Here is a 27,511-nt window from a genome sequence, read left to right as displayed (position 1 = left end):
TGTAGCGATTGATCCAATATGTGGGGAGTAATGTGTTAATTATGATGTCAGTTGCTCTGTACTGCTTGGTTGGTTGAAGTGTTTTTTAAATAGTTTACAGTTTGTTACGTGGTATCTGTGATTAAGCGCTCATAGAGGTGCGAAACACGTAAGAGTTTGAGATCTTTTGTGGTGTTTTAATTTTTTAATGATGTCTCGATAAAGTAGTGCTTTTAACTTCTTCATGTCAGGGACAAGTGTTTAACATCGTAATGAAGTTCCGTTGTAAACACTTGCTTGAAAAATGAAATCAAGTGATCCGGGATCAGATCAAAGGGGGAGCCTACGATGCTAGGCATGCCTCCAGCCCGATTTCCAATTAAAGGAGAAGGGTACATGATGCCAAAAAAGGTGGGAAGTTCAATGCCGTCCTAACGGTATTAAGAGGTTAACATAGAAACTGATGTGTGGCTGGTAAATTTTGTTAATAAACAGGAGAGTATGCATATCAGACCAAAGTTTGTTTGATCTTTGAAGGGCTATAGGATGGTACAACAAGGCAAGGGACAAATGCACCATGACCCGGGTTTTTAGAAACAGTATGGAGATTTTTACATCAGCACAGGCCAAAGATCCCAGTGTAACACATATTTTATAAATATATATATATATATATTTTATATATATATATATATATATATATATATGCAACAAGTGATAAATTCAGCCAGCACAAAACTTCCATTAAAAATTCCAAAATGTATTTGACAATTTAAAAACGATAAGGCTGCTGAAACTGCAGCTCACAAATACATAGCACACGGTCAAAATCTTACATGTTTCGGCCAGTGGCCTTAACCATAGATACTTTAAAACACTTTGGTTAAAAAATAAATACTCTGTGCTACATGCTCATTGGATAATCACTAAAACACATGCAAAAACTATCTGTGAATCATTGCTTTAACCCTTGGATGACACTGTATATATATATATATATATATATATCCAGATTGTCATTAATTAAAAAGGCATAATATTTGGACAAACGCTATTTCTTGTGTGTATCCTTTATTGAAGGAGCAGTAATGCACTACTGGGAGCTATTTGAAAGGCAATGAGAAGAGTCATATATGTGCAGCTACCAATCAGCAGCTACTGAATCGGGTCTCACACAGACAAATGGAGATCTGTGGATTACGACCGTGGTCGTTTTCGGAGCTGCGTCAAAGTGCCGCTTAAGAGGTAGGCCTGATTGGCGTTTTACTGATTGTCGGTTTTACATGAAGCCTTTCGACTTCCGATAGCCAGCTATGTGTATGAGGTTTGTCTGGGTAGAATTATGTTTACTTTTCAACAAATTAGATAATATAAATAAATTGGAACGTTATTTAAAATCGCATGCTCTGGGGCAGAGTCGGCTGCCGGAGAATATGGCCGCACTTTGAAAGAGCTCCGGATGCCCTATCCTGTATTTTGCTGCTAAATGGGACAATATGTGACATTTGGCTAACATAATTCTACCCAGACAAACCTCATACACATAGCTGGCTATCGGAAGTCGAAAGGCTTCATGTAAAACCGACAATCAGTAAAACGCCAATCAGGCCTACCTCTTAAGCGGCACTTTGACGCAGCTCCGAAAACGACCACGGTCGTAATCCACAGATCTCCATTTGTCTGTGTGAGACCCGATCATCACCAATAATGGCTAAGTGCAGTTACATGTGTGCTTTATGAATCGGCAGTTGATCCGTTTCTAGACGAAACGCTGCAGGATTGTGGCCTACCCACGCGGCTTCCGAGATCAAAGGACAAAACATTGAATGCTGAGATAAGTAGAGATCATCTTACTCCTTCGCATAGGAAATTTAAATAACAAAGGGTATGCTATACACATACCAAACATAGCAATCAAATTTCAGAGAATACAATAAATAAATAAAAGGCAAATGGGGCCTTAACTATACACATCCTTTGTAATACAAAGCACATGCAATCTGTGCCATAATTTTGCAGCTAAACAAGTATGCCCTCCAATATGTGCAGACATTAAAAATAACAGAATCCATTATCTTATTCAGAGACTGATCACCTATGATACCTACACAGATTCACTTGCCAGATAAGCAGCAGATCAATGGTAGATGAACTCTATATAAGCATGATACAACTATCAACTATATCTCACCAAGCTTGAAAGATACATTAAAAAGATTAACAAAGAATTACACAGAAAATTTGCTCCTGTTACACTTCACAGCAAAAACAGCTTTGTATTCAGATCCTACTCTCAGTAGCAAATATTTACAGATAGGCATACCTATTATACAGACGAACATGTCACCTAACAAAATCACTAAACAGAACAAACCACAAAACTAGCAGAAATCCACTGCTTAACTCTTTATTTCACTTTAACCAAACCAGCCACTCCAGTGGGCAAAACTATTACTCATCCAAACTCAACCCCACCTTCTCCCACCTCAGAAATGGAAGAAGATCAGACAGAAATTGTCACAATTTCTAAGACAACTTTGGAATCAATTTCTACTTGGACAAGTACGTAGCTGCATTAAAGAAGAAATCTCCACCCTAAAAAAAGATATTAATGAAATTGGAAACAAAGTGGAATACCTAGAAGAAATCTCTATTCTACGTCAAATGGTCAGAGGACAAGAAACCTTCATTATACAGCTCCATGACAAATTAGAAGACTTGGGAAATAGAGAAATAATACCAAACCTCAGAGTAAGAAAGTATTCCAGAAGACGTATTTACATCCTCGATAAATGAATATCTAATTTATCTCTTCACTAACATTAAAGGATCTCCCTTTGAACCTACGCTTTCCTTTGATAGAGCCCATAGGGCACTACGCCCAAAACCTACAAGGAATGTCATCATAAAATTCAAGGAATATCACAAAAAAAAAGAAATTATGCAAATCTCTAGAAGACTTAAACAAATCACCTTTCAAAACCATAAAATCCAGATCTTTGCTGATCTGGCACCCAGAACTTTAAAAAGACGACGAGAGTTACAAGAAATTACAGCACACCTTAGATCAAACAATATTCCCTACAGATGGGGATTTCCATGTTCCCTCCAAATTATCCAACAAGGTCAAAGAATCACCTGCAAGGACCCTCTGGAAGCTTATTCTATACGGACCTCAACCTAGTCCCTCCTCCAACTACCAAAAATCCTACAACCCAAACAGAGGAACCAGCATCTAAAGACCAGCCAAAGACACAGAAAACCAAATAGCAAATGGTTCCCACAAGAAAAAAGAAAGTTACTGACACTTGATTACACTCTATATCTGGTTCCCACCCTACCACAGAGAACTCTACCCTGACAATAAGTCCCAACCTAAGGACTTTCCAGAAGGCGACTATGTTCCCTGACAGAAGTCTCAGTCTATCATCTGACTGGTTTGGTTTTAGACATATTACCATGTTTTCATAAATATAAAGCATCATTTTTCTAATAAGCTACTTACTCTTTAACATTTTAGTTTAGCTTGTCTAGCTTATATCCTGTTACTTAAGTTTACAGTTATTTTGACATTGTTGCAGGATGGGGATATTCCCCTTACTGTTCTGGACAATGTTGTTCATTTCATTTGAGTCATTGCACTCAACTAATAGAAGTAAAATGGCAAAGCTCAGAACTACAAAACTGTATTGTTATATTGTGTTGTTTTTTGTTCATATTTTTTTTATGTACATAAAAGTCATCTCACTATGATCAATGTTACCACTAAGACTTCACACCATTCCATAACCACACATGCCCACCATGGTAGAATCTAGCATACCCTCATTAACATTCTTAACTCAAAATGTAAAGGGTTTTAATGTCCCCCCAAAAAAGGTCAATGGCCTTTACAGACTTTTGCGCACACATAAAGCAATCCTATTTCTACAGGAAACCCACTTTAAGAAAGGCTCTGAACCTTCCTACTACTCCTCACAATACCCTTTACATTACCATAATAGTCATCCTTCCAAAAAAATAAACAGTGTTAGCATACTCTTCCATAAATCAATTCCCTTTAAAGTCCAACAAATAGAAAAAGACAAAGAGGGCAGATTATTAGACCTACAAGGCCTACTCTTTGGTAGACCTATCACTCTAATTAACATCTATGCCCTAAACACACGCCAATCAACCTTCTTTAAATATGTAACCGAACTGATAATACTCTTTACTAAGGGAGCCCTTCTAATAGCTGGAGACATTAACTTACCCCTAAACCCACCGCAAGATAGTTCAAACCCTTCCATTAACATCTCTAAAAAGAAACTTAAGTCCATATGGAATAATATTCACTTATTATCCCTACACGACACCTGGAGGTGCCTTAATCCAGACATAAAAGACTTCACCTTTTTTTTCAAATCCTAACAGATCACACTCACGACTAGATAACATCTTCGTAGATCACCTTTTCCTGTCCTATTTAAAATCCTCACATATAAAACCAACATCCTGGTCCGACCACTCAGCAGTCATTAGCAAGTTCAGTTGGCCCTCTCAACCTAAAAAACCTTTTACCTGGCGACTAGACGAGACCATACTGACAGATCCACTTAACAAACTACAGATCGAAAAGGCTGTCACAAACTTCTTCCAAGAAAACATAACTGACAATTTGAATATGGGGCTGATCTGTGAAGCACACAAATGTACAATTAGGGGGGAATTAATAAAACTTAAAGCTAATTAATTGAAACTACAGAGAGAACAATACTCCCAACTAACACAAGATCTCCTCAAACTAGAGGATGATTCAACTCTAAAAACCTTACAACATACAAGATCCCAACTGAAAAACATACTTTTAATTAAAACCCAACAACAATCCTTTTATCTAAAACAAAAATTCTTCATAGAAGCCAATAAAGCCGGCAAATTTCTGGCTAAAGCCCTCAAAAAAAAAAAAAAATTCCTTATACATACATAGTATCAAAAACAATTATCGCAATGCCTTAGAAAACTCCTTAAGCATTGCCAAAGAGTTTAGAGATTATTATGCACACTTATACAATCTTTTTCCTTCAAGATCGACTGAAACACACACCTCAATATTTCAAGATTATTTAAAAAAATATACCCACTCCAAAACTATCTCCTGAAATGGTGGAACTGTTAAAACAACTAATAACAGGTCAAGAGATAGATACAGCAATACAAGCTTTAAAAACAAGTAAAAGCCCTGTCCCAGATGGGTTTATTGGATCTTACTATAAAACCTATAAAAATCTTCTTATCCCCCATTTACATTCTCTTTTCCAATCAGTTAATGATGCACATCCCATACCGCACAGGATCTAGAGGCCCATGTATCAGTTATACCAAAACTAGGGAAATCCCAAGACTTACCATCAAATTATAGGCCCATCTCCCTACTCAATGTAGATCTAAAACTATTTGCGAAGGTCCTAGTGAACCAAATGAATCAAGTTTTACCTTCTCTGGTACACTCGGATCAGGTAGGATTTGTACCACACCGTGAGGCCAGGGACAATACCACCAGAATTCTCCATCTTATCCAGTATGCAAAGATCCACCAGTTTCCTTCAGTCCTCCTGTCGACGGAAGCTGAAAAGGCCTTCGACAGGCTGGACTGGACTTTCCTCCATCTCACATTACAAAAATTTGGCATTCCTGATAAATTTATAGAAATAATTTTTACCCTATACTCCAAACCGATAGCTAAAGTAAAGGTTAATGGTATCCTTTCAGATTCATTCCCCTTCAAAAATGGAACGAGGCAGGGTTGTCCCTTATCCTCTCTATTATTCATCCTATCTATGGAAATATTAGATGTGCCCTGATATTTCTGGCCTCCAAATCAGTAACCATGAATATAAATTAACATTGTTCGCGAACAATCTACTGTTATCCCTGACTAACCACCAGACATCTATCCCAGCAGCACAAGCACTATTAGATGAATATAGTACAGTATCCAATTACTCTATTAATGCTGCCAAATCAGAATTGCTCCCACTGGACCTGCCCGTCCATAAAATTACTGACTTACGACAAAACACCCCCCGTACAGAATACAAGCTACAGTGCTAAACTATTTAGGCAGACCGTCCAGACCCTCACCAGCTTTATATATATATATATATATATATATATATATATATATATATATAAAATTATAGACGAATTTACACAGCTTGCCAACTCATGGATAACTAAAAAGGGCAGAATAGCTGTAACCAAAATGACTCTGCTGCCAAAATTACTATATGTATTCCAGACAGTCCCTATACCATTACCCAAACCGTATATCCCTTAAATACAAACCATTTTAAACTCCTAACTTTGGCGTAAGAAACCTCCCAGGATAGCTAAATCAACCATTTATTTGCCCAAACAAATGCCTGGACTCCTCTAGAACATGAGTTAGTATCAAATTGGGAAGTAATATATTGCTCTCTTCCGCTCATAGATCATCCAAAATAAACCAATACCCAATAATTAAAGAAACCTTTGACACCTGGGACCTAATCCTTAAAAAATTCCCTACCTTTTCTTCAACTCCTTCTCCATTAACCCCAACACTTCAGAACCCTGATTTCATTCCCGGAATGTCCACCTAAAGATAACTAACCCAGATTTACACAACCTCATTTTAATCACATACACAGTCATTGGGCAACAGAATCTTTACACCATGGTTGAAATATCACCAACTGACACACTTTTTAACCACAAATAAGCACAAAAGCCAACTTATAAGACCTTGCACAGCTTTTGAACTTCTTTGTAGTGCAACGCATCCACCTAAACACGCTATCTCATTGCTCTGAACGATCCTGATAAACCCCTCGCAAGATTCCTTACCGTCATATACTCAAAAATGGCAAAGAGAACTGCCAGTAAAAATCTCCTCCAAAGAATGGAATACAATATTCTCTAAAATGACTAAATCATCTCATTCTAGTTCATTCTTAGAAACTAACCATAAACTCCTCACATGGTGGTATCTTACTCCGCAAAGACTCAAATGTATGTATGTATCCTCAAACAACAGTTCACTGTTGCCGACAATGTAAGCAATTAGGTTCAATATTCAATATATGGTGGACATGTCCACTAATCCAACAATTCTGGGAGTCAATAAGAACTCACATAAACCTAATTTTAGAATTTGACCTGCCACTAGATCCCTTAATTTTTTTATTCCATGACAGCCCTAAATTACAATCTAAATTACACTCATCCTTATTACACCTTGCAATAAACAGTGCAAAACAATTGATTCCAAGATTATGGAAACAAACACGAATACCCACATTATCAGACTGGATAACACAATTTTCATTAAACATCACTATCAACCAATTAGATCTCTACCGTGAAATGAGGCTCATCTGGGAAACAAGCCCACAAAACCCAAATAACATCTTTCGACAAATAACAGACTATGTTTGTAACATTTACTTTGATTATCTTCTAAAAAAAACAACAAAAAACATGTGAGATGCTTTTTCTTATATAATATGTTGTTTTTGTCTATTTAATTGTTTCTCTATTTTGATTATGTTCCTTGATCATAACATGGCAAAGCATGAGACCGTTTTATGTTTATTTATTTATTTACATATTGTCAACTGTTACTATGTAATGCAACTTTGAGAACTTTGTTGATGTAAAAATGTATGGGGGGGGGAGAATCTTCAATAAAAACAATTTAAAAATAAAAAAAAATGCATGCTCTATCTAAATCATAAAAGAAAAATAATTGTGTTTCATGTCCCTTTAAGGATTAATATGTGGAGCATACAGATGGCCGCTGCAGGTAGTGATAAAGCTGAGCAAGTGTAGACGGGAAAACGCTGAGCTTCAACCATATAGGAACAGGGGTAGGGTGCAAGGCTGCAGTGGAAGAACTCTAAAGGGTTAAATTTGGAATGGGATATGAGTTATTTTATAGATTAAATGACAGTTCATTTGGTTCTCTCCTATTAATAGTTAAGGTAACTGTGTATATTTTGTTCCAAAGAGTAATTCCATCTTTGTCTTTTGTAAAAATGCTTCCGTTTGAAACTATGTATTTAAACTATTAATTTTAAGTATGTATCGATTGATCCCATATGTGGGGAGTAATGTGTTAATTATGATGTCAGTTGCTCTGTACTGCTTGGTTGGTTGGAGTGTTTGTTAAATAGTTTATAGTTTGTTATGTGCTATCTGTGATTAAGTGATCAGAGAGGTGCGAAACACGTAAGAGTTTGAGATCTTTCGTGGTGTTTTTCTTTTTTAATGATGTTTCAAGTAGTGCTTTTAACGTCTTCATGTTGTGGGGCAAGTGTTTAATATCGTAATGAAGTTTGTTGTAAACACTTGCTTGAAAAATGAAGATCAAGTGATCCAGGATCGGATCAAAGAGGGGAGCCTACGATGCTAGGCATTCCCCCAGTCCGATTTCCAAATAAAGGAGAAGGGTACATGATGCCAAAAAAGGTGGGAGGTTCAATGCCGCCCTAACGGTATTAAGCGGTTAACATAGAAACTGATGTGTGGCTGGTAAATTTTGTTAATAAACAGGAGAGTATGCATATCAGACCAAAGTTTGTTTGGTCTTTGAAGGGCTATAGGATGGTACAACAAGGCAAGGGACAAATGCAGCATGACTTGGGTTTTTAGAAACAGTGTGGAGATTTTTACGTCAGCACAGGCCATAGATCACAGTGTAACACATATTTATATGTATATATATATATATATATATATATATATATATATATATATATATATATATATATATATATATATATATATCCAGATTGCCATTAACTCTTTAAAAAGGCTTAATATTGGCACAACAGGGCATTTTAATTTCCAACAACTTTTATTATTTTTTTGGTTCATTCTATTGGTATGCTTTGTTAAAAAGCATACCTAGGTAGGCTCAGGAGCAGCAATGCACTATTGAGAGTTGATTGGTGACTGCACATATATGCTCTTATCATTGGCTCATCTGATGTATTCAGCTAGTTCCCAGTATTGCATTGCTGCTCATTCAATAAAGGAGACTATGAAGCAAATTTGAGAATTTAGGTAAATTAGAAAGTTGTTTAAAGTTCTATGGTCTAGCTGAGTCATTAAAGAAAAAGTTTGTGTTTCATGTCCCTTTAAGGCTTTAAAGGGACAGTATGCACCCATTTTCATTTAACTGCATGTAATATACACTACTATAAAGAATAATATGCACATATACTGATCTAACAATCCAGTATAAAACCTTTTTAAAACGTACTTAGAAGCTCCAAATTTAGCACTGGTGATGAGGTTAGCCTGGAATACCCACTGAAAGGGGCTGAGAGCAGACCCTTCCCTGCATATGAAAAGACAGATTATACAAACAGAAGCAGTCCGAAGTCCATATCAGTATACCTCTAAACTTTGGGGCTAGGTTTGGAATCTGAAAATCAGCACAATGTTATTTAAAAAATAAGCAAAACTATAAATATTTACAAAAACACCCCCAGATGGGCTATATAAATGGATCATCTAAGTCAGGCAGCTAAAGTAACAGCTGCAGCTTTCTGACCCTTGCAAGGCCAAGAAAAATGAACAAAGAGAGAAGAAAATCGGAAATCTCTTGTGGCTTCCACAAAATATTTCAGAGCTCACAACATCCAGATTGTGAAGAAGACGCTCCATAAAGTTTTTTGGAAATATGCTAACGTGAGGGACACATCTTAGTACATATTTAGATTACTTTGTATTTATTTGTAGAATATTAAAGTATTTTTTTTTTTTAATTTATTTCAACATTAAATGATATTTTTGTAATAGACGTGTGTATCATCAATTTTCTTTAAAGGGACAGTCAAGTCACAAAAAAAACTTTCATGATTTAAATAAGGCATGTAATTTTAAACAACTTCCCAGTTTATTTGTATCACCAATTTTGCTTTGTTCTCTTGGTATTCTTAGTTGAAACTAAATCTAGGAGGTTCATATGCTAATTTCTTAGACCTTGAAGACTGCCTCTAATCTGAATACATTTTAACCACTAGAGGGCATAAATTCATGTGTTTCATATAGATAACATTGAGCTCATGCACGTGACGTGACCTAGGAGTAAGCACTGATTGGCAAAAATGCAAGTCTGAAATAAGGTGGCAGTCTGCTGAGGCTTAGGTACAAGGTATTTACAGAGGTAAAACGTGTATTATTATAACTGTGTTGGTTATGCAAAACTGGGGAATGGGTAATAAAGGCATCTATATTTTTAAACAACAAAAATTCTGGTGTTGACTGTCCCTTTAATATTGTTTTAAAATCTAATATCTTAAATTGAGATACATATATTTATCAAGATCATTAATGTTATTATTAAAATTATTTAATAAATAGCCACCATGCTATACTATGATTTCCTTTTACACTTCATATTAGCCTTAGCTTTGTAAACAACATAGTTAATATATTTACACACGTATAATATACAAAAATATTAAAGGGACACTGAACCCAATTTTTTCTTTCATAATTCAGATAAAGCTTGCATTTTTAAGTAACTTTCTAATTTAAATCAGTTCTGCAAATGGTTAGCTGTGAAATAAATGGTGTTAAAACAAATTTCCCTTCATTTACTTAGGTCAGTTTGATCCATAAAGATTGTTTAATATAAAGTAACCTGCATATTACTAAACACAGAAAAAAACAAGGAGCATCTTTTGCTAAGTAATTGGTAGCCAGCTGGCTTCTGTGCAGACTCCTACTCAGCTGGAAGCTAAGCACATTTCATACCCCCTATGGGCAGGTCTTTCTGAAATCTATTGTGTCTGGTTACTAACCAAATTGTCACGCATCATAATTTTAGCATGGGGACGACAACAACATTTTAGCTGGTAATTTAACATGGCTGAACATGATAATATGAGTAAAGAAAATAGAGACTGCCCCAAATAATTAAAGAATATAAATAATAGTGACTATTAGTAATTAGTCCTTGGGGGGCAATCTAATTAGCATTCCCTGGGGAAAGCCTACAAGCAGATTGCAAGGTTTATTTTTCATCACACTTCTTAAACAGCTGCTTTAAAAGATGGCATATTAGCCCCTGCCAATAGCAGCTCCATGAATGATGTATGGAAATAAAATGGCAAAAATTACATAAAATACACATTATCATTTTGACTGTTCCTAGAGAAAAGCAGTTTATGATTTTACAAAGACTTAATGAATTCCAGCTGATACCACCTTGTCAGCAAGATACATTTCCTATGTTCTCACATTTTGGGGCTGAATTGACCTTACTTGGCGGGATCAGACTGATATATTTCCGGAAAGTTTTCCTGTGTGAAAAGCGCAACTGGGCTAAAAGAGGCTGCTCCTAGCTGGTAACTCACCATAGAACAAGCTATAGAGCTGTTGTTCGTTCCTGGAAGAGCACTTCTCTCTTTCTATACATTTGTATTATGATCCTGGGGGAGGTCCCCCTATGGGTTATGGGGGAAACCAGACGTGGACTCCTTGCCCAGAGTGCTTAGAGGAATATGGCTGCACCTCACTGACGAGGCCCGCCTTATACACAATAGATCCAGCACAATAGTATTCCAAAAAGTGTGCAGGCTGTGTGGCTCACTGCAAACCTCCAAACAACAATAAGAAAGTCAGAAGCAGCCGCACCACTGTACTTCCAAAAGCCTTTATTCCATGGCTAAAAATGGAGCAGGTACAAAAAACAAAGGACTACGTTTCGGGTCTCATACCCTTAGTCATGTCCTGTACATTGTATACTCACATTGCAATCTTAAAGGGACATAATACTCATATGCTAAATCACTTGAAACTGATGCAGTATAACTGTAAAAAGCTGACAGGAAAATATCACCTGAGCATCTCTATGTAAAAAAGGAAGATATTTTACATCACAATCTCCTCAGCTCAGCAGAGTAAGTTCTGTGTAAAAAAGTTATACTTCAGTTACTGCCCAGCTGCAGATAAAAAAAAATGAAGAAATGAACAGCAGCCAATCAGCATCAACAGTGCTGAGGTAATGAACTATTTTACTGTGATCTCATGAGATTTCACTTAACTCTCATGAGATTTCATAGTAAACTTCCTTAAACTTAATAGGGAAATAACATGAGTGTTCACGAAGCTCACTCCTTTCACTGTCCCGGGACAGACATACTGATTTGCTGCTTAGAAGTCCTTTACAATGTGGCTACTGAGGAACTTTTGAGGTAAAATATCAATCTTTTTTTGCATAGAGATGTTCAGGTGATATTTTCTAGTCAGCTTTTTACAACTATTCTGCATCACTTTCAAGTGTTTCAACATTTGGGTATCATGGCCCTTTAAATACCTGTAACTAGGAGTATAACTCCTCCTTCATTAACACCAATGTGTCAAACAACAGTGTCACCTAATGAATGAGAAAAATGTTTTCCAGGGGAGCGTGGCTTGGAGGCGGCCATGCTTGCTCGCAATTGATGAAGCTCTCTGAACATTTCTATTTATTCATCAATTTTCTATACAGATTGATATAATCGATCCCTTTAATTGGGGTGCCGGGTTACCCTACACTGAGGTGATGCTGGCGCACCTAGTTGATCTGAACTGTGCTTTCAGAGAACTAAAATAACCAGCCAAGAATATTTGAAGTGATTTCCACTAGAGCTCTCATCACCCCCGGGCTGCTAGGGTTAGTGCGGCTATTGGTCAATCTATCATAACTATACATCCCAATTTGACCATGGAGAAGAACAACCGATTACCAATAGAAGAGCTTCTCAAGAAGATTAAGCTACAGATGCAAAGCAGTTACAATGATCTTATAAATACAATTAGAGATCCATACAGTAAGGGAGACACCAACGCATTTAAGATGGCGGAGAGATGGGATGATCACCGACAGTATGCAACTCCCCAAACTGAAGCAAATAGCACTTACCATACAGCAGACAAATACCAGAGCCATCTTATACAGCCTGTAAAGAGCAACACAGAATCAAGCTTCACCAACTAAGTGGAAACCAGAGATCCACCAAAACAAAGCTTGAGAAGATGCCATTGTGCAGCAAATTCTCACACTGAAGCCTTCTTTGCCGAAACTCGGGTTGGTGTGGCCAGCCTCCTAACATAACGGCAATGCTAGTACAAATGTAAGGTGTGTAGATAACCAGACCCTAGCTTTGCAAGCTCCCGTCAACTTACCAGATCTCAACAAACTATGCAACACAAGGCATATATCTATTTGGGACCATCCACTAATGTTGACACCAGCCATTTAAACCCACCAGCAGAACGGTGGTCCTTATCTCATTGGACTTTTAATTTATCCCCAAAGGACGGTTTGTGCCTTCTGGCCTCTGAAACAACAGGTGTCGGTTAAGCTGTTAAATTGATAGCTGGAGAAATGGGACACTATCTTGCTATATTTCAGAAGATCCCTTACGGAATAGCTGAGTTACCCTATATGTTAGAGTCATTGTTATACTTTTGCTTGTGCAGATTCTTACCTTATTACAGATTTTATTGACAGCAATATTCAGCTTTACTTTTGTTGATGTTATGTGAAGATTAATATCCTGCTTCTTACTTTACTGTTAGCAAGATACAGAGTTACTAATGTTGACTTTATGCCTGATCTTTAAGATATTCGGAGCTTACATAGTAGAAGAGAACTATCATAAGCATGTGTTTTTTTATTATCATATTTGAATGTTAGGTCACGCTATCTAGATGTCTGTAGAATTATAGCTGCATGCTCATACTCTCACCCACTAATACCAACTACTAGTAAATGCTAGAGGTGTACAGTCTGATAGCTTAGGCCATGTGAATAGATCATACCATATGAGCTTTATGAAGTTACACTTCTTGGGCCCGATCCGATATGCAGCGCCAAATTTTGTGCTGGTTTGGTATCACATATACGGCGTAACATAGAAGTTACACTCATATATTTCACCCTTCGGCCATAGTTTTTTGGCCCATAGAGTGATATACCAAACCCACACAATTTGGTATCCAATATACAGCATAAGGACTTAAGTGGCGAAAATGGAGAAATCTTACTCCATTTTCACCTCGCCACAAATTGCAGGCGTAGTAAGCCTTACGCTGAGTATTGGAGCCCCGTAACTCCCTAAACTACCTGCAAAATAAAACCTAACACCTAACGCATGCGCAATGTCTATCTACCTGTCAACCGCAATCCCCCACCGCAATCTTTAATAAAGTGCTTAACCCCTAAACCGCCACTCCCGGACCCTGCCGCCAGCTACATTAAATGTCTTACCCCCTAATCTGATCCCCCTACACCGCCGCCAGCTACATTAAATGTCTAACCCCCTAATGTGATCCCCCTACACCGCCGCCAGCTACATTAAATGTCTTACCCCCTAATCTGATCCCCCTACACCGCCGCCAGCTACATTAAATGTCTAACCCCATAATGTGATCCCCCTACACCGCCGCCACCTATATTAAAATTATTACCCCCTAATGTGAGCCCCCTACCCCGCCGCCACCTACATTAACTCTATTAACCCCTAATATGATCCCCCTACACCGCCGCCACCTATAATAACTACATTAACCCCTAATTTGAGCCCCCTACACCGCCGCCATCTATATTAAATTTATTAACCCCTAATCTAATCCCCCTACACCGCCGCCACCTATATTAAAATTATTAACCCCTAATCTAATCCCCCTACACCGCCGCCACCTATATTAAAATTATTAACCCCTAATCTAATCCCCGTACACCGCCGCCACCTATTTTAAATATATTAACCACTAAACCTAAGTCTAACCCTAGCACCCCCTAACTTAATTATTATTAAAATAAATCTAAATAATATTAATATTAACTAAATTATTCCTATATAAATCTAAATTCTTACCTATAAAATAAACCCTAAGATAGCTACAATATAATTAATAATTACATTGTAGCTATTTTAGGGTTTATATTTATTTTACAGGTAACTTGGTATTTATTTTAACTAGGTACAATAGCTATTAAATAGTTAATAACTATTTAATAGCTACCTAGTTAAAATAATTACCAAATTACCTGTAAAATAAATCCTAACTTAAGTTACAAATACACCTACACTATCAATAAATTAATTAAATAAACTACAATTATCTAAACTAAAATATAATTAAATACACTAAACTATAAGCCCCCCAAAATAATAAAATGTCCCTACCCTAAACTAAATTACAAAAGTAATCAGCTCTTTTACCTGTAAAAAAAAAAGAACAACTCCCCCCATTACAACCCACCACCGACACACCCCTACTCTAAAACCCACCCGATCCCCCCTTAAAAAAACCTAAGTCTAACCCCCAAGTGGTCCTTACCTGTCCTGAAGACCGGCGGAGAAGGTCCTGTTCCAGGCGGAGAAGTCTTCCAGGCGGCGACCTCTTCTTCTTCCAGGAACCAGCCGGCGCGGAGCGGAGGAGTTGAAGACCGATGACCGTGGAGCTGAAGACCGTCCTCTCTGGAACTGAAGATCGGCGACGCTGGAACGCCATGGAGCGTGGAGGATCCTCTTCATACGATCTCCACCGTACACTGAATAGGAATTCAAGGTACGCGATTAAAAATGGCGTCCCTTGAATTCCTATTGGCTGATTTGAGCCTTCAAATTCAAATCAGCCAAATGGATGAGAGCTACTGTAATTCTATTGGCTGATTAGAATAGCCAATAGAATTACAGTAGCTCTTATTCTATTGGCTATTCAAATCAGCCAATAGAATTAAAGTAGCTCTCATATTTACGCCTTCCATAACATATAAACTTTCTCCTTGGTATATATCCTTTCTTATAAGGTTATGTGATTAGTCCAAATAGTTTATAATATCTACCCGCTGAAAAAAACTATTTGTAATCTACTATAAATTCATATTTTGCTATTTGTACCACAATTATATTTCATATTTATTATGTGCATTAGACCCAATAGGGTCACTAATACGACTAATATATCTCACCTGTTTTTCCTATATCAAAGGGCCCACAACAGGCCAACTAATTAGTCATTCCTGGAAGTTTCTAAAACTATAAAATGGAGGTTTCAAAAGTTCATAAAGAAGAAACAGCCGGCACCCTCTCGTAGAGATAAAAGCATAAACTTTATTGGCCACATAAAATTAAAAACAGCCAGATAACGTCTGACATGTTTCGGCTGAATAACCTTAAAGGCACACTGAATCAAATTTTTTTCTTGTTTGATGCAGATGGAGCATGCAATTTTAAGCAACTTTCTAATTTACGCCTATTATCAAATTTTCTTCATTCTCCTGGTATCTTTATTTGAAAAACAAGAATGTAAGTTTAGTTTCCGGCCCATTTTTGGTGAACAACCTGGGTTGTTCTTGCTGATTGGTGGATAAATTCACCCACCAATAAACAAGTGCTGTCCAGTGTACTGAACCAAAAATTGGCTGGCTCCTTAGCTTAGATGCCTTTTTCAAATAGAGATAGCAAGAGAACGAAGAAAAAATTGATATTAGGAGTGATTTATAAAGGTGCTTAAAATTGCATGCTCTATCTGAATCACGAAAGAAAAAAAATTTGGGTTCAGTGTCCCTTTTTAGATTAACATACCCCTAGCTAACCACTCCCACTTAACTCCTAAATCTTTTGTTTGAACACTTGAAAGCAGTTAAATTGATTGACAAATTAACAAAACAGATCTATAAAAATAAAATACTTAAATATAGTGGTAATATCCGATATGCAGCGTCGCTCGCAAAAGCCGGCGACACCAAATTTTGCGCGGATTTGGTATCACATATACGGCGTAACATAGAAGTTACGCTCGTATATTTCTGCCTTCGCCCGTAGTTTTTTGGCCCATAGACTGACATACAAAACACGCGCAGTTTGGTATCCAATATATAGCGTAAGGACTTACGCGCGCAGATTTCTGAAAATCTACTAAATTTCCATCTCGCCACAAATTGCAGACGCAGTAACCCTTGCACTGACTAACAAAACAACGAACTCTCTGAGGGCTTAGCAAACACATACATAATCACATACATATCAGCAGCAGATCTCAAACAGTTAAACCTCTTCTAAGCATTCATAATTCCTCCCCATGCAAGTGTGTCAAACCAATCACAAACAGCACAACCTTTCACCTGCAGCCTTAAAACACCTGCCAATGCACACCCTCATTAGCCACCATGTTTCCCCTGCATTATATTGCATACCTAGAGAGATAGCATCGTGGGGCACAAGGGGTGCTGGAAGCCCTACAAGCCCCTGTTTTGGATGATATACCTGCTGCTGAGGTCCCTGGTCATGGTGCTGTAGCTGTCCCTGCTCCTGCTGCTGCTGTTGCTGTCCCTGCTCCTCCTGCTGTTGTCCCTGTTCCTGATGCTGCCCCTGCTGCTGTTGCTGCAGCTGGCCATAGGCCAGACGAAGGCATCAGCAGAGGGGAAGAGCACCAAGGATACACAGGGTTAGGGTCACCCTGTTTGGGATGACAGAAGTGGAGGTCAGGGAAAAATATCGCTTGACATCTGCAAGCCTCATTGACCTATATGAGGTCTTGAAGGATGATATTGACCCTCAAGCGAATAGGAACCGAGCTCTGACTGGTATGCAGAAGCTGTTGTGTGTTGTACCCCTCAGGAATGGAACCGTCTTAAGCAAGGCTTCTATCGCCTGGGGGGTATTCCCAATGTCATGGGGGCAATTGATTGCACACATGTGCGTATCGTGGCCCCACATGAGGAGCCACTCCTCTATATTAACAGGAAAGGGTTTTACTCATTGAATTGCCAGATGGTCTGCGATACCACTCTGAAATTCACACGTGTATGCAGGCTTTCCAGGGAGTGCACATGATTCCTACATCCTGCGCCAGACCTCCTTATTCCAGCTGTTTGAAAATGGAACACTCTCGGGAGGTTGGTTGCTTGGTGAGTATGCACTACCTTTATTCTGTCTGTATATTTCTACTAAAGGGACACTAAACACAAAATAATTATCTCATGTTTCAGATAGAGAATACAATGTTAAACAACATTACAATTCACTTCTATTATCTAATTTGATTTATTCTTTAGATATCCTTTGTTGAAAAAATAGCAATGCACATAGATGAGCCAATCATATGAGGCATCTATGTGCAGCCAACAATCAGCAGCTAATGAGCATATCTAATATGCTTGTCAGCAAATGATATGAAGAGAATGGAGCAAATGACATAATAGAAGTAAATTATAAAGTTGAAGAAAATTGCAGGTTCTTTTTAACTCATGAAACAAGAAATGTGTATTTCATGTCCCTTTAAAGGGACAGTATACTATAAATAGGTTTTCACTTAAAAGGACATTTTCTTAAAATGGCATGTTCTATCTGAATCATTAAAAGGGCATGAAACCCAATATTTTTCTTTCATGATTCAGTTATAAAATAAAATGTTAAACAACATTCCAGTTTACTTCTTTTATTTAATTTGCTTTATTCATCAGATATCCTTTGTTGAAGAAATAGTAATGCACATGGGTGAGCCAATCACACAAGGCATCTATGTACAGCCACCAATCAGCAGCTACTGAGCCTATTCAGATATGCTTTCCAACAAAAGATATCAAGAGAATGAAGCAAATCAGGTAATATAAGTAAATTGGAAAGTTGTTTAAAATTGCATGTTTTATCTGAATCATGAAATAAAAAAATTGTATTTCATGTCCATTTAAAATAGAATTTTGGTCTAGACTAATCCTGGCATAAAAGTCGATTGCTTACAATGCACCAATTTAATGTTTTGGTTAAATATATCTTTTAAATGAAATCCATGTTATGTCCCTTTAAGCACATGATGTACCTGTAGTAATCAGAATACATATGTTACATAACAGGTGACGCAGGGTATGGCTGCAGACCATGGCTAATAACCCCCTTGGTGCACCCCGTTACAGAGCCACAACTCAGGTACCAGGAGGCCCACATACGAACAAGAAATGTAATCCAAAGGAGCTTTGGCCTATTAAAAACCAGATTCAGGTGTCTGGATGTTACAGGCGGAGCTTTACAGTATAACCCCAACAAAGTGTGTTCCATTGTCAATGCATGTTATATTCTACACAACATTCCTGTGGCACGTATATTGGGGGACATGGAACCAGACCAAGAGCAGCAGCAGCAGCTGGTTCCTATACCTGAGGATGTGGACAGGGGGACACTGAGGGGGAATGAAGTGAGGGATTCTGTCATCCGGGAATACTTCACCTGTAAGTTACTTGTTCATAAGTACAGTAAACCGTAACATTCACATGTATTATGATGTTTGACTGTACCTCACCAACCATTGCATGTGTATATATCATGTCTTGCAGAATTACATACTGCGGATTTCCACTGCATGTAAGTGAAACTACTACATCCCAACCCCCTTCCCTTAACCACCCTAATTAATGTATATTTCTCATTTGTTTAATTCATGTTTAGGTCACTATGATTTATTGACTATCATTAAGAATGATGAAAATGGATGTTTATACCTTATGTTCACACCTTCTGTAAATACATTATTAGTTAGATATACCCGTGTGTCAATTTATATTGGATGCGAGAAACCTTGATTTACATCTTATAAGTGAATATTACTATATGTACCCTTCATACACAACTATGTGATGTGGTTTATAGAACATGAATATGTCATAAACATGATAATAATACCTTTTTTGGACATTTCCACACAGGTATTATTATATGTTTTAACAATATTACTGTACTAAAACACACGTCACATGGATGTGGATGACAATTATATGGTAAATAACAGAGGACAAGATTTATGGTGAACTATAAGAATATTTATTTTTTTCTTGGATGGAGCGGGCTGAGGTGACTGGAGTGGATCTCCTGTTTCTCCTGGGTTGTGTGGATTCAGATGATTCTGCTGGAGTGATGGCCACAGATGAGAGGCTGGAGGCAGTGTCCTGCTGGTGTGTGAAGTGCTCAACCAACACACCCAGGAGTTGGTTTTGTTCCCGCCATCTGTTGTCAATCTGCATCTGCATATCAGAAATAACTCTCATCATCTGAGACTGGTTTTGGACTAGTCCATTTAAGGATGCTGCCATGTCCCTCTGCAGCTCGATGGTACGCTGGAGTAACCTCTGTTGGCTCCTGTGAAACCTGTGTTGATCTCTTTGTCTGCTCTCGCAGCTTGCTATGAGCCTCCTCTGGAGTGAAATGTATTCGTCTCCCAGGGGAGAATACATTGGATCTATAGGCTCTTGAGCAGCAGGGATTCTAGGTGCAGGTTCAGCTCTAGCTGCTGGTGCAGCATGGACATCCTCAGCTGCTGGTGCATCATGGACATCCTCAGGTGCTTGTGCATCATGGACATCCTCAGCTGCTGGTGCATCAGGGACATCCTCAGCTGCTGGTCATCCTCAGCTGCTGGTGCATCATGGACATCCTCAGCTGCTGGTGCATCAGGGACATCCTCAGCTGCTGGTGCATCAGGGACAACTACAGCTGCTGGTGCATCAGGGACAACTACAGCTGCTGATGCATCAGGGACAACTACAGCTGCTGGTGCATCAGGGACACCTACAGCTGCTGGTGCATCAGGGACAACTACAGCTATATGCTCCTCTTCAGATGGTGGAGCTCTTGCAAGGGAAGAAGATGGTGGAGCTCTCCGGGTGGACTGGTAGTCCCATTGACGACTAGTATGCGACCACTCAGCCTGTCCAGTTTGCATTTCCTGTGCGTAAAAGCCATGACTGGCCTGATATTGGGGGGGGGGGGGTAAAGACATGTACCCTTTGAGGCTGACTTGGCTCCCCCTCAAAGCCAAAAGAATAATGCTCCAGCCAGGTATCTTGCCAGGGCTCGTCTGACAATGTTGGTGGCATCACGTCTGGGTCCTCAACAGAGGCAATCCAACCCAGCTCATGCCTGGGAGCATACTGTCCTTGTTGCTGCATTCCTCGGACTGGTGGTGGAGGTGGATGCATTCTTTGGACTGGTGGTGGAGGTGGATGCATTCTTTGGACTGGTGGTGGAGGTGGATGCATTCTTTGGACTGGTGGTGGAGGTGGATGCATTCCTCGGACTGGTGGTGGAGGTGGATGCATTCCTCGGACTGGTGGTGGAGGTGGATGCATGCCTGTTTGCACCCTGGTGACAGGAGGTTCTGTGGAGGAGTCAAATGATGAGAGGGATTAGTATAATCATATATATGTCCATGTGGGCATACAATGTACATTGATACATGCTAGGGCCTATACTCATTCTCATGTCAAACTCTATAACATGCATGTGCACATTGTGATTTGTGATATGAGGGATTTTAATATGCAAAGTATACATGTATGTGTTTCATACAATAGTTATGTGTACATGTCAGTGATGGAGAAAATGTGTTCTTTAAGTGACACTATGGTCACACAATTTCCTTTAGCCTGATATAGGCACAAAACATGCTTTCTTGAGCTAAAAGTATTATGATGGCTATAGTGTCCATTTACTGAAAACTCTACATGTGGCTTGTGGCCTGTGTTACTCTGAGACATGTTAGTATTTCACTATTCCACCTCATATCATGAATTTCAATGTGTTAAGTAGCATTAAATGGACATTAAACCCATTTTTATTCTTTCATGATTCAGCTAGAGCATGTAATTTTAAACAACTAATTTAAACAACTAATTTACTTCCATTACCTAATTTGCTTCATTCTCTTGATATTCTTTGCTGAAAAGCATATCTAGATAGGCTCAGAAGCTGCTGATTGGTGGCTGCACATCAATGCCTCATGTGATTGGCTCACCCATGTGCATTGATATTTCATAAACAAAGGATTTCAGAATAATTAAGCAAATTAGATAATAGAAGTAAATTGGGATGTTGTTTAAACCTGTATTCTCTATCTGAATAATGAAATAAAAAGATTTGGTTTAATGTCCCTTTAATGTGAAATATAATTGTAGATGTTTTTGTTAGTAGGCCAAATACCATGCTTCTCATTGTGTACATGAATGTGTGACATTAAAGGATGTTATAGCTCAAATACATGTAATACTGGTGTGTGGGATGTTACTCACCAGCATGCTGTGCTGATGTTGCAGCCCCTGAGTCACGAGCCCCTGGAAGTCCACGGACTGCTGTGATACTCAGGGACCTGCGTATCATCTCCTGCCATTCGTTGTATATCAGCTTCCTGGGGTGGACCACCACCTGTTCCCCTCTGGTGCATGGCTTCTTGGCCCATCTTCTCCTTCACCCGCCTCTTACAATCGTTCCACCTTTTTTTAAGCCCCTCGACAGTCCTCCTCTGCGGGGCCACGCTGTTTACTGCATCCTCGACCAACAGTCATGCATCCTTACGCCTTCGGGCAACTCCTTTGCCCTCCTCCTGGCCAAAGAGGGCACTGTGGTTGTCCATGACGGCCTTGACTAGCACAACATTCTCATTGAACGAGAAGTTCGGGCATCTCATGCGCTCATCGTCTGTGGCCGCCTGGCTTCCTCCCTGGGATGTCCCTGGTGTGGGTTCCTCCCTATCCTCTCCCTCCTCCCCCCTTCTGTCCCTCTTCTAAGTGTGCCTGGTCTCAGGGCAACCCCACTCCCAGCATCCCTTCTGGCTCTCCCTCTCCCCACTCCACTTACTCCCTGACGGGGACCCTGCTGCTCCTCCTGTCCACTACAATAATCCTCTCCCTGCAACTCCGCTCCCCTCCTCCCCTCCGCCCTACCTTTCTCTGCCATCCTCAAACTAAACACACTCACACTCACTCCCACTTCAATCACACACAATCACAACCAAACACTCAGCCTATCACACTGTAAAATATAAATAAAATGTGTGAGGTGTTAGAAAAAAAAAGTGTTGTGTATTTTGTATATGTATGTATGCAAAATGTGTGCAATATGTAAAAAAAAGTGTAAGTAAATGTACAGGCTTACCCAAACAAAAATCCGACCTAACTAACTTTTATGATCTGCGCCTCTCTCACTGCTCTTACTAAATAACTGAACTCACTGTAGTGTGCTGTAGCTCCAAGAACCAACCAAAGACACTAAAGAAAATGGCGGCTGCGCATGGGTTTATGTATGAATTTTGAATCGCGTAATTACGTGGCGCATATTTTAGAACTGGCGGTTATTTTTTACGATTCTTAGCCTAATTTGTATAAAACTACTCTATTGAGACTTTACATGAACAAAATACTGGCGTAAGTACTTGCGACGACTAAAATGTGTATTTGCGCACATTTTAGTTGATCACCGGTTTTTCATACTTACGCCAGTTTAGCATCTGACAGCGCAGTATATGTGATAGCTCGAGTTGCGAGGTGAAATTACGGGCGGCGCGGGTTCCCTCGCTTGCGCCGAAAACGACGCTGTATATCAGATCGCGTCCAGTAATCTTAAAGTTTTTAATGTTTTTTAACTTGCACTCTGTTGATTTAGACTAAAAACTTCTAGTTTAAAAAACATTAAAAACTTTAAAATTTACTAGTTAAAGTGAAAGTAAATCCTAGCATTGTACAAACGCTAGGATTCACTATTGAAATAGGGGACTTTCATTCATGAAGTATAAGATACTTCATGTAGAAAGCTCCTTTATTTATTTCAACCTATCGCCGTTCTCAGCTGCTACAGCAGACCACGCTTAAAAAAAATTTTGCTTAAAGGGACAGTCTACCATAGAATTGTAATTGTTTTAAAAGATACATAATCCCTTTATTACCCATTCCCCAGTTTTGCATAACCAACACAGTTATAATAATACACTTTTTACCTCTGTGATTACCTTGTATCTAGGAACCTTCTTCCAGCCCCCTGATCACATGACTGTGACTGTTTATTATCTATTGTCTTGCACTAAATCTTAAATAACCCCCTGTGCCTGAACACAGTGTTATCTATATGGCCCACGTGTACTGTCTGTCTCTTTGTGTTAAAAAGAGATTGAAAAAGCATGTGATAAGAGACGGCCCTCAAAGGCTTAGACATTAGCATATGAGCCTACCTATGTTTAGTTTAAACTTAGAATACCAAGAGAAAAAAGCAAATTTGATGATAAAAGTAAATTGGAAAGTTGATTAAAATTAAAAGTCCTATCTGAATAATGAAAGTTTAATTTATACTAGACTGTCCCTTTAAGAGGTGACGTTTTCACATCTTAGCCAATAGCCGTGCGGTAAATCCGGCTCCCATGGGCGCCAATCCGGATTTACCACACGGCTATTGGCTAAGAGGTGAAAACGTCACCTTTTAGCAAAAAAAGTTTTTAGCTGTGGGCTGCTGTAGCAGCTAAAAACGGCGATCGGTTGAAACAAATAAAGGAGCTTTCTACATGAAGTATCTTATACCTCATGAATGAAAGTCCCCTTTATTTGTTTCAATAGTCAATCCTAGCATTTGTACAACAATGAATGGTGGGAAGGATGGGAGGGTGTTAAGAATCTGAAACTCTACCGTAATACAGGGGATACCAGGCACTGACCCCAATTAGAGCTGTTCTTTATAATGATATAATTTCACTCCTCCTAAACCCAGGGCATTATTTATCTGTACTTACAAAGTATCAAGCAACATTGTAACTTTTCATGAACAAGTCTCTCTCAGTGGAGTTGTGTTTTTAAATTTTTCTTTCTGGCAAGCCTATATAATACATTACATACCATTATTTAAGCTCATTACCATTATTTAAACTCATTATTAAAAGTTAAATTTTAATCTTAAGATCATTATTTATGTGCTAAAAGAGCATTCTTTCCCCCGTATCTTTAAATAGGGTTTTTGTGTGTACAATTTCAATTTATGCTCAAAGCACACTTCAGGCTGCTCACCCCTAAATAAATTTAACAAGGTCAGCCTGAAGAAAATATTTCTCCTTTCAGGACATATTTTTCTTTCATTTATAAGTAATTCAGACCTATGTTTGGATCTTTTTATGTCAGACAGGTGTTGTCTGATTCTTTCTCGTACTTCAGGAGTAGTACATCCTACGTACTGTTTGTTATTGCAGCTACACCAGATGATATACACTACATTTTTACTTGTGCAGTTCAAACATGTCCCAATAGAGTATGTTTTGCCTGTAACAAAGCTCTTAAAGCTATCTTTTTTGTTTATGTGGCTACCGGGAATGCATGGACCATACCCACACTACCTGTGTTTCTTGTGCGAAGCTCACTGGGTGACAAAATATTTTCAATGGTGACCCCCCCCTTCTATATGAGAAACGGCAACCATGTTCTACCACTTTACGTAATTTATCATCTGCTGTAAGCATTGGTAAATGTCTACGAATTACCTTAAATACTTGTTTGTAATCAGTAGAGTAGAGTGTCACAAAGGTAATGGGTGGTTAAGTAGATGAAGTAGACATTTCTCTTTTTTCATCTTTTAAAAGGACAGCCCTATCCAAATCATCAACCTCTGTTTTAGCTCTCAGAACAGTATCCCTATTGTATCCCCTAGCTAAAAGTCTGTTAACTAGGTCCTGACTCTGTTCCTCAAAATCCTGTTGATTTGAACAATTGCGTTTAGTTCGTATGAACTGACCCTTTGCATAGGGAACTCTTTTTGGGTGGCAACTTTTGCTGTGTAGCAAAGTGTTGCCTGATATGGGCTTTCTGTAGATAGTAGAATCAACTGAGTGGGTAACATCTAATTAGTTAATTTTGATATTGTCAAATTCAAAGGTGAACCTTAACCCCCAAGGGTTGTTGTTCAAGTACTTAAAGGGAGACTGAACCCAAATTTTTTCTTTCATGATTCAGATAGAGCATGCAATTTTAAGCAACTTTCTAATTTACTCCTATTATCACATTTTCTTCATTCTCTTGGTATCTTTATTTGAAAAGCAAGAATGTAAGTGTAGATGCCGGCCCATTTTTGGTGAACAATCTGGGTTGTTCTTGCTGATTGGTGGATAAATTCACACACCAATAAACATGTGCTGTTCAGGGTCTTAACCAAAAAATAGCTTAGATGCCTTCTTTTTCAAATAAAGATAGCAAGAGAACGAAGAAAAATTGATAAAAGGAGAAAATTAGAAAGTTGCTTAAAATTGCATGCTCTATCTGAATCACTAAATACAAAATTTGGCTTCAGTGTCCCTTTAACAAACCTTTCGGCTTTTTCCTTTCATGCCGTCCACACAAAAATAAGGTCATCGATAAAGCGATGATACATCTTAATGTCACTGTGACAAAAATTGGCATCCCCATAGATGTAAATAGCCTCCCACCATCCCATTACCAGATTCACGTAAGAGGGGCAAATTTTGCACACATGGCTGGATACCAATTGTTATCAAGTGAAAAATAATTGTGTGTCAGCAGAAAACCTGTTATTGTTAACAAGTGATCCACAAACTCTGCTGAATAATTGGTCATGGTATTCAAAAAATGTTTAATGGCCTCTATTCCCATGTCATGTGGTATGGATGAATAGAGGGACACCGCGTCAACAGTTAGCCAAACAAAGTTATAGTCCCAAGTGAGGTTTTCCATTTTTTGTAGTAGGTGTTTAGTGTCTCTCAGGTAACTGTGTCATTTTAGCACCAATGGTTGAAAAATACTAGTCATAAGCAATAAACTAAAAAGTTCAGGTGTTGCCCTGTGAATGTCAGCTACCCAGCTGACGCGTTTCAGTGATTACACCATAATTATAGCTGTATGCAGACCAATACACCTTTTTTTTTTTTTTTTTAAAGGACACAATTAATTGGTTAAAACAAAATGACATCACAATTTCTACACCTGGAAACTATTAGTATACTCAATCATCTAACTGAGTATACTAATAGTTTAGTCATCTAAACATTTAACTTTTAGCTGATACAACATCAACTTAATTTATACATACAAAAAACCTATTCTTTATATTTTTAAATTAATATTATTGTGTCATATTAATATTAAATTTACACATAGTGATTATATTGTAGCATACATCTGGTATTCAATTCCTATTATCTGTATAACACAATGGAATAACAAACCTCAATTTGTTTATAATAATGTTGTAGTACTGTGTTTTATAACATTTATTAATGTACTCAATAATAATTTCTTCCAATTGGGTATACAAGCTTTTTTAGAATGGCTATGGTGAAAACTCATGTGTATATATTAAATATAATATTTGACAAAATTCAGACAATGTATTTCATGTGCACTAATCCAACAGTGGGGTACGGTAGAAGGGGGAGGGGGAGAAATGGGGTAGGGCAAGGGGGTGTGTAGAGCGTAAATCTATGATGGGGAGAGGGAAAAGAATAGGAGGGAGGAGGGGAAGGGAATGATAGGAATGTGGGGGACAAACAGGGCGGGTGAGATAGTGGTAAATGGGTTAGGAGAAAAGGAGGGGTGGGGGGAGGATGTGATTGAGATAAGTCGGTGATACCTGTGAAGTAACAGAGAAGGGGGGAGGGGGGAGTGGAGGGGGTAAAGGAAACCATGGAAAAGGAAAGAAAATGTAAAATAAAATAGAGTGTTATGGTATAATCTGTATATGCAAAGTAA

Source organism: Bombina bombina, chromosome 3, assembly GCF_027579735.1.
Source record: "Bombina bombina isolate aBomBom1 chromosome 3, aBomBom1.pri, whole genome shotgun sequence".
NCBI classification, from domain to species: domain Eukaryota; kingdom Metazoa; phylum Chordata; class Amphibia; order Anura; family Bombinatoridae; genus Bombina; species Bombina bombina.
Note: the sequence above shows the minus strand (reverse complement) of the source record.